The sequence below is a fragment of the Morone saxatilis genome, unplaced genomic scaffold (genome assembly GCF_004916995.1).
Source record: "Morone saxatilis isolate NCDOM2014 unplaced genomic scaffold, NCSU_SB_2.0 Contig16, whole genome shotgun sequence".
Lineage (NCBI taxonomy): Eukaryota > Metazoa > Chordata > Actinopteri > Moronidae > Morone > Morone saxatilis.
Window position 1 is genome coordinate 23,188,819 of NW_023339718.1, and position 8,405 is coordinate 23,197,223.

The 8,405-nt window shown below is 42.9% G+C and overlaps 1 protein-coding gene across 3 annotated transcripts in view; it reads left to right on the top strand.

Annotated features, from left to right (window-relative positions):
* The window catches only part of sema4c (sema domain, immunoglobulin domain (Ig), transmembrane domain (TM) and short cytoplasmic domain, (semaphorin) 4C), an 87,658-nt gene that overhangs the window by 21,847 nt on the left and 57,406 nt on the right, over positions 1-8,405 (top strand). For 2 of the 3 annotated variants that reach the window (XM_035658587.1, XM_035658589.1), the window contains exon 2: positions 7,945-8,069. The exons of the other annotated variant lie outside the window; for it this stretch is intronic. The gene's annotated coding sequence lies outside the window, so the exon portion shown is untranslated. The remainder of the gene's footprint in view (positions 1-7,944; positions 8,070-8,405) is intronic. 3 annotated transcript variants of the gene reach the window in all.

Sequence of the window (8,405 nt, forward strand, 5' to 3'; positions counted from 1 at the left end):
CACACACACACACACCTGTTCTGCACTGTTACCTCCTGACAGATCACTGACATGCTGTCTCTAGGCCATTCTGCTTTGTGTGTGTGTGTGTGTGTGTGTGTGTGTGTGCTTACAGACAACCCCCCTACTGTGTCAGTCTGGCAATGCCATTTCTCAAGGAGCTAAGGAAGGGAGGGAGTGTGAGGGCCTTGATGTGAGTGTGTTTGTTGTCAGAGGGTTTATTAATAAAGATGACCTCAGCCAGAGCTGCCCAAAGGGTGTGTACGTGTGTGTGTTTTCTTCTTTTCTTTTTTTTCTCTCTTTGTACCTCCTTGATCTATAGTCAAATTATTATTATTTTAAGGAGAATTCCATGTGTATGCATTCATACATACATTTCCATGCCTTCTCCTGTCTTCTCTTTTGCTCCTTTCTTTTCCTTTTGTGGCAGCAGTCTGAGGTTGTTGAAGTATGTTTTTGTGGACTCTCGCAGAGAGATCTGTGTGTGTGGGTGTAACAGGGATAATCCTTCTTGATATAACTCCTTTGTGTCTCAGCGTCCGTTGATGTGATTATGTTCTGCATTATGTCGGGCTAAACAGGTCTGAGTCCACTGCGTGCGTGTGTGCAGACGTCAGTCACCTGCTGTGTGTGTTAGGAAGAACAGATGTCCTCACAAGAATAGAAAGATGAGTAATTTCCTTCAGTGTGCCGTCCATTTCTATCGTCACCCCGACTGTCCGTCACAAGTATGAGTAGGTTAATAATTAAAAGGTCAGTTGATTTAAATTATTTAGTGTCATATAGGGCTGCAACTAACAATTATTTTCATTACTGAATAGTTGTTTAGTCCAGGAAATGATGAAAAATGTTGATTACTGTTTCCTAAAGCCCAAAGTGGCATGCTCAAATATATTGCTTTGTCCACAACTGACAGATATTTAGTTTAATGTCACAGACGATGAAATAATTCAAAGAATTTAGACGTTTCTTCATTCAAAATGACACAAAACACTAAATGGATTATACCATTGGTGATTAATGTGCTATATACTGACCCTTTAGAGACAGAATTAGGCTTAGCAAAGTTAGTTGAGGTTGATGAACTGTTTGTGGAGTCGGGATAGCTGGAGGTAGACGTGGTCAGTAGTGGGAGGTGATCTCATTTGTTTAGCTGTCAAGCTCCCCTCTGTATCCGTCCCTCAGGGCTGGAGCTGGAGCCTGAGTGGGACAGCCAGCCAAGCAATGGGCCCCCAGGGGTCCGGCAGTTACCATGGAAGGCGAGGCTGGCCCTCTGTCTGCCTCACCACGATGAGCATAGAGGCCATGTGGGACGGAGTCCTCCTGCAGCCTGGGAGAGCCACATAATGAGATAATGCATGAAGCTCATGCTGTTACTGTCACCTACACACACTGATATACACACACACACTGTCATACGCACACACATGCACGTGCAGGGGGAAAGGCTTGTATGCACATGTGCACAAATTAAGCTTCACAAACACAGAACACCCAGTGGAAATATACATGTGGTGTGCGCATGAGCTCACACACTCACAGCAGGAGATGCATAAATTGATCCCCGCTCACATATATTACTCTTTAACCTTCCTCTCTGTCAATAATCCTCCACCCATGTAGGGTTCCCTGGCTATTTGCTATTTCAGCTGCGGCTCTGACCCTCAGCCAGTTACATTTTGTTGGACAGGCGGCAGCAGCAGTGAGAGGAAAGCTAATGAAACAGGATATCCCTGCCTCTGGTTATTCTGCAGGAGAAGAAGAAGAAAAATCACATTCGCTTTGACCTTGAATGAGTCTATAAAATCACACAGTATGCAGAGGACGGCTGTATGTTTATCAGGTTTACTTATTCACTGGCGGGCGCCATTGTTCTTTAGGGCCCACGCAAGACCTGAAATGTTGTGTACTCCCCCGTAATGGCTTAGGGTCTCCTTTAAGGAGACACTGAGTCATACCAGTTAGTCTTCTTTTGAGAGTTCAATTACATATAATGTCAGGACCAATGCTGTGAAATCATAGACTGAAAAAAATGACTTTTTCAAGAATACTTTTAATGGATGCTTCTTTTGTCATTGGTGCCTGTGCATTTACGAAAAATATAGATGTTATTCTCTAACAGGCCCAAAGGTCATGGAGCCATCGCATAAATGTGTGTGTCATCCGGCAGCTAAAGAAGCAAAGAAAAGTATGTGCCTTTGTGTAGGTATTTAATGATGGCAAAGATATGGCATCAAAGCGAAATGGAGGATAAAAGTAAGAGCGAAAGAGAGCTGGAGCTGTGTTTTTATGTTTATCCACCTCCATTAAAATTTCATCAAAGTTTGCACAGCTGTCCTCCAATAAACCACCATTTATTTCCCAGAAATTTGAGCTGTCTGGCCTACATCAGGGTGCATCTGACATTCTCTATATATACAGCTAATTAATCAGTCATGTGACTTTGCAAGAGAAACGTAAGTAGGTACTAACATAGGTAAGACTTATAAAATCCACAATTTAACCAACTTTATACGTTATATCGTTATATATTCTCAATAAAATAGATATTGACTCTAACCCATTAGTAGGTTAAAAGGTCCCCCGCTCCTCCCTCTGCTTGTCAAAGTGCTCTTGGGCAAGATACTCCAAATAGCTCCCGACGCTGTGCCATTGGTGTATGGATGTGTGTGAATGGGATTATGGGATATTCTGATGGCAGCCCATCAGTGGATGAATGTGCTGAAGCACACTGAGTGGTCGGAAGACAAGATAAATGCAGTCCATTCACCATTATTTACATATTTAGTGACATATGTCATGTATTTATCTCGAACATGCCAGCAAACATGCACATTTCCACATTCAGCAGACACAAAGCAAAATTAGCATTCACTTGGAGTTGTGTTTTTGGCCACCTAACCAATGTAATAAATGTCATATTCATTCCTTTTGTTGATCTGTTTTGGTTTTTCCTGAGAAAAGAATCCCGCTCTTTAGCTGCTAAATGCTCCACTATCTTCCCTATCTGCAAAATAACCTATTTACTTGCTGGCTTTTCTTTAGACTGCAGCACTTGTTCAGCATTCCCATCATTATCTGACATTTCACTAGATGGAAAAGTGGACTTGATAAGTCGAACCTGTGTGGAACGTTGCAGGTTTTATCAGAGCGCGGGATCCACAGGAGGGATTTGTTGGGCTTTACTCTTTTATGAGACAAATATTGTGACTTGGCCCTGTTGTGAAAAGGCCATTGCTTTACCATCACATCCTCCATCCACTTATGTAAACAGAGGCCTTATACAACACACACACATGCATGCACGCAGACACCTCCCAACACATGCACTCACCCCTGCTCATTTTACAGGGCCTTCCCCTTCTCATGCACACCCACCTTAAAACTCAGAAATAGACTGGTTCAGTTGAATGAACTCTCTCTGCCCTCATGGGGTGATTTCAACCCTTTTAACTTTCAAAATATTGTGGAGTATGTGCCTGTGATATGAAGCCCTTGTGCGTATGATGTGGATAACTTGACAAATGTGAGCATTTTTCCTCTTGTGTGTCTCCCTCAGTTTAGTTCACACACCAGGTGCTGCTCAGTATTTCGTGTCCACCGTGGCTCCTGTGTGCTCTGGCACAGTGAGAAGAATAATCACAGCTCCTCCGCTCAAACCAATATCAGTTGCCAAAAGCACCCAACGCAGGCTCTGCGCCTCACACAGGAAATGAGTGGATGATAGTGGAAAGGTCCCACTTCACTGAAAAAATCCAAATCACAATCGCTTTATCTGTCGACACCAACAAATGCAGAGGTTTTTTGTTTCGTTTTTTTGTCATGGTGCAGAGACAATAGGACTTCAAACCCACTTGTTCACACTGCCAAAACTTGGTTGATGCATTCAAAGTGACTGCAGTGCCAGAGGCTTTGATAGCATCTGTGCTATGGGCTGCAGTTCAGAGCTGACAGAGCGGGTGTTTTCCTGTGCTACTGGTAATGTAATCCATCTTCACAATGGGTGCAACCATTCTCGTCTCCTTTCTGACTTACAGGTGAGAAATGAGAAGCTTTGAAGGTAAATGAGCAAGTCTTGTAATGATTTCCTCCTGAGAGCGTAGTGCCCCAGTGCCTCTGCTTCAGAGGACTTTACATCCTTACAAGATTAGCAGTTTGTGAGAAATGTATATTATTAGAAGTATATTACTTTATAACAAGGCACATTTTATAACTAATGGCTTCATTAATGATTAGTAAACCAATGCTGACTTTTCTGTTGTTAATAACAAGATTTTGGTCCAACCCAGATTAGCGTTGTCACAATATACTACTATTGATGCTAATCATGATATTTAAAAATGAAATATTGATGTTGTGTTAATTATACACATATGATAATATCAAATAAATAATCCAGCGCCTCTTAGACCATATCCTTTTTTTCTTTTCTCACTTTGAATTATTTTGGCCTCGATTATGCTGTGGTGAAAATATGATCCAGATCCTTTGCTCCATTTTGCAGAACATAAGCTGTCTCACAGTCCAGTCAATCAATGGGATTTTCCATCAGCTTGCAACCCAAAACATACTACTTATTGATGGTTTATAACAGATCTACAAAGCTAAATAGTCACCCCTATAACAGTGGTACCAAATGATCAAATTCAAAAAGTGTACAGAATAACGTCTCTGTTAAAATGTCAATATTGATCTCTAAAGTCAGAAATCTCTCAAACCCTCCAACAGGAATAGAAACACAGAGCAGACACATTATTTCACATACGGGGCAAAACATGAACAAGACAAATTCCAAGCCGTCAGCCTTATATCAGTCAGTGCTATGGTACACTGCGTAATCAATCCTTCAGTTGAATATGGATAGATGATTCCCATGAGGGATCTCAGTGGGAATTGACTCTGTTGTGCCTTGCCGCTGATTATTTTAGCTCGTAAATCACAACTTGGGAGTAATGGGCTGCACTTACAGGGGTCAGAGTTTACGATTAAATCACCCTGAACGACAAAGACTGTGAAGCAAAGGTTTGCGGCTCAACTCTTTTTAAAGGGGTGCGAGTGGTGGTGGTGTTTGAGGTGTGGGTGGGGTGATAAGGGGGTTTGAAAGTTGGCGTTCGTTGCTTAGATCTAACTCTGACCTTAGCCAGATGACCACCAAGATGGAGTGTGTGCGCGTGTGTGTTTGTATGTGTGTGTCTTCAGCCAGGTTTTTCGGAGAGTGCTCGGCACTAATAGGGACTGGCAGGCATTTTGTTGGGCTTTATTGCCACATGCCTCTTCCAATCCTGCTGCTGATTAGAGCTGCCATTACTGGCACATACACAAGTGCGTGCACTCTTACAAGGCAGACCCACACACTTTGGCACACAGTCAAAGCTCGGGCCTTTGCATGTGATTAGCATCCCATTGCGTTGTCTTGTGCAGCGATCAAACGGAGCACAAAGTTGTGCTCTTGTCGAGGCAGATTGGTGGAAGTGACGGGTACATCGTCACTCCACTTTTATTCTGCTCATCAGGGTGCTGTCAGCTTAGACAATGTCAAATTTGGTGCAAAGCAATTAAAGGCCTGGGCTGTCACAATTGGGCCTGATAGGGAAGGCTCAGCACGCAGGCAAACACATCAACACACATTCAGCCACGGTTGAACTGCCATGCTCACACATGTGGGTATACAACATGTTCACCCACATGCACACACACACACACACACATGCATACATACATTTACAGAAAGCATGCAGGCGATTAGCTCAGAAAGTGCAGGTTTAAACTGTTAGTCATTGCTGATTCACAAGCGACTGGCTGGCTTCCACACAGCTACTCACTGTGCTGCCTGTCAAACACACAGGCAGCCAGCAGCTGGAGGTGTGTGTGTGTGTGTGTGTGTGTGTGTGTGCGTGCAGGTGTTCTTGAAATCCTGCTTTTTAACCAGGCCACTCTACACCCCCTCTTCACCCGCCCCTCTTCCTCCTTTTTGGCCTTGTATGTGTCTGTGTGTGTATGTGTGTGTTTTGGAAGTGTGTGTGTGTGCATTGGTTTGTGTGTGTGTGTGTACGTGTGTGTGTGTTTGTGTGGAACCTTGCAAGGTTTTGGCTGCTGTATTCTCCTGGATGAAGCCAATGGAAAGCTGAGGTTTGGATGACTTACTTATTTAGGAAAAATTCACCAGAGATGGCCAGTATGCTGCTGTGCTGTCACATAGTCGAGTGTGCGTGTGCGTATGTGTGTGTTTGAGTTCATCCAGCCCTATAGGTAACCCAGCCAGTGGCCTCAGAAGCAGCAGTATTTTTTTCCTAACAGCCTTTAAAGTTATTCTGCTGCTGTTAAAGCCTGAGCAGAAACGCTGCCGGTTCAGTCCCAGGTGGAGACACTCACCGAAGGGTTAAATGCTCTACCAGAAGCAGTTAACACACACATACACACACTAGCTCTCATATGGTGAGTTAGTCATAGCCATGAGGTTCCTCATTAAGCCTAAATCCACTTTCCAGCACATTTAATTAAACTAACTCGATTTTGGAGGACCTGCCGTCAAATAGAGTTTCAGATCTTTACGTAACCTGCTTTTTATTTTCTTGCAACCACCAGAAGAAGAATTTATCCTATCTTCGGGTGTTTTCTTCCTTTTAGAAAAACAAGCCAGTGGCAGGTTTTATTTTGTTACTGCCCAATGAAAACCATGAAGGATTAAAGGCTCTTTTGAGAAAATGTCTGTACGTCTTTAGATAAATAAGCCATTTAAAAAAACCTGTTGGGTTGTTTGTCACAAAGATTAAAACGAGGATCTTGAAAAGTTAACATTGTAGACAGATTTCTTCTTGCCAAAAAGTCTAAATTATAAAAGTCTTTCAAAGATTTCTGATTTCCTTTTTTGTGATAGTTATTTTAAGGTTGTGCGCACAATTTGTGTTTTTTTTCACTCAGTCAATAAAGTCTGATGAACATCACAGCTTTTCCAGTCGGTATACTGCGGCGCACTCTGCAGTGAGTGCAGCTGAGTTTCCAGTGTCTACTTTATTGACAGCAGTGAATGAACGATGGTGGTGTCAGAGGTTTTGGTCTTCCCTTTGTATGCTCCCTCTGTGTAACACTAGTCAGCCCATACGTTACTCACAATATCTGCTCGTACCTCAGTGCTCTCACTGTGATTAGTGAGCCATTGATGTTGACATGAATCTAAGCCTCTACACACACACATATGAACCACACACACACACACACTGAGGCTTGGCAGTTAGTTATATGATCTGCAGTGTGTGAACCCTGGGACCCGCTTGATGTGAGCCTTAAGGGTTTGTGTGTGTGTAGTTGTGTGCGGCTTTGTATGAGTGTTTGTTTCATGTGTGTATTAAGACACAGTCAGAGGAGCAAAATTTTGCAGCAAAATCAAGTAAATCCATGCAACGATCCACACATTTTCATGTCAGGTTCAGTTTTGGTGAACTTTGGTGCATGAATTCATGCCATTAAAAATGGAGGATGCTGTTACTGATGCTTCATCCACTTTTATAACTTATATATCGGTCCATCTGAAAAAGTGAAGAATGTTGGTGGAGTTTCCTCTCTGCTGTAGAACTTGTTTGCTAACCAACCAACCCATGAAAATTCACCACTTTATCACTTTGGTCTGTCTGTTGTGACTAGGGCTAGCATGTTCCTGGCTGCTAGTGCATGCTAGTGGTTCGCTCGCCAGCTAAAGTAGTTCACTAGCTAGCCATGAGAGTAGTCGGTTCTCAAACTACATATTTCCTGTAGTGTGAATCTGTCTGTGTACATAGCACAGTTGTTTATTTGCGTTTGTGTACTGAGTGCCAGTTGTCTTCAGAGAGAGACATTAAAATGATTAAAGCAGCCTTGCCAGTCTTACATGGACATACATGTGTACACACACATATCTACCCACATTACTCACTGGCCCTCTCTTCTTCTTCTCTTTTTCTCCTTTAGCCCAATGTGACCTTCATCTGAGTGAAGTGTCTCTATTCAACATTCACGAAGCAGACGGGCAAAAAAACTGAAAAGAAGATTAAGAAGAAAGCACACAGACGCGCGAGGGAGGAGAAGAAAAGCAAGTAAGAAAGTAAAAACAGAACAAAGGGTGGAGAAGAAAAACACAGCAGCATCTTTTCTCCCTCCTATGATACCTTTCTCAGCAAAAGGCACGATTGGCAGAGTAAATGAGAGAGGAAAACAGAGGAGAGAATGGAAGAGGCATGGGGGGGGGGGCATGTAAAATGAGCGAAGAATCAAAAGAAATAAGAAAGTGAATGTGAGGAGGAAAAGGAAAACCATGCAGGAGGGAGGAGGGTAGCAGTTGTCAAAACAGGACGTGGAAATTACAGGCATTTTCAGGTACTCCCAAAAAGAAATTATTCCGAAGCGAGACAAAGAGAAAGAGGAGAGAGATG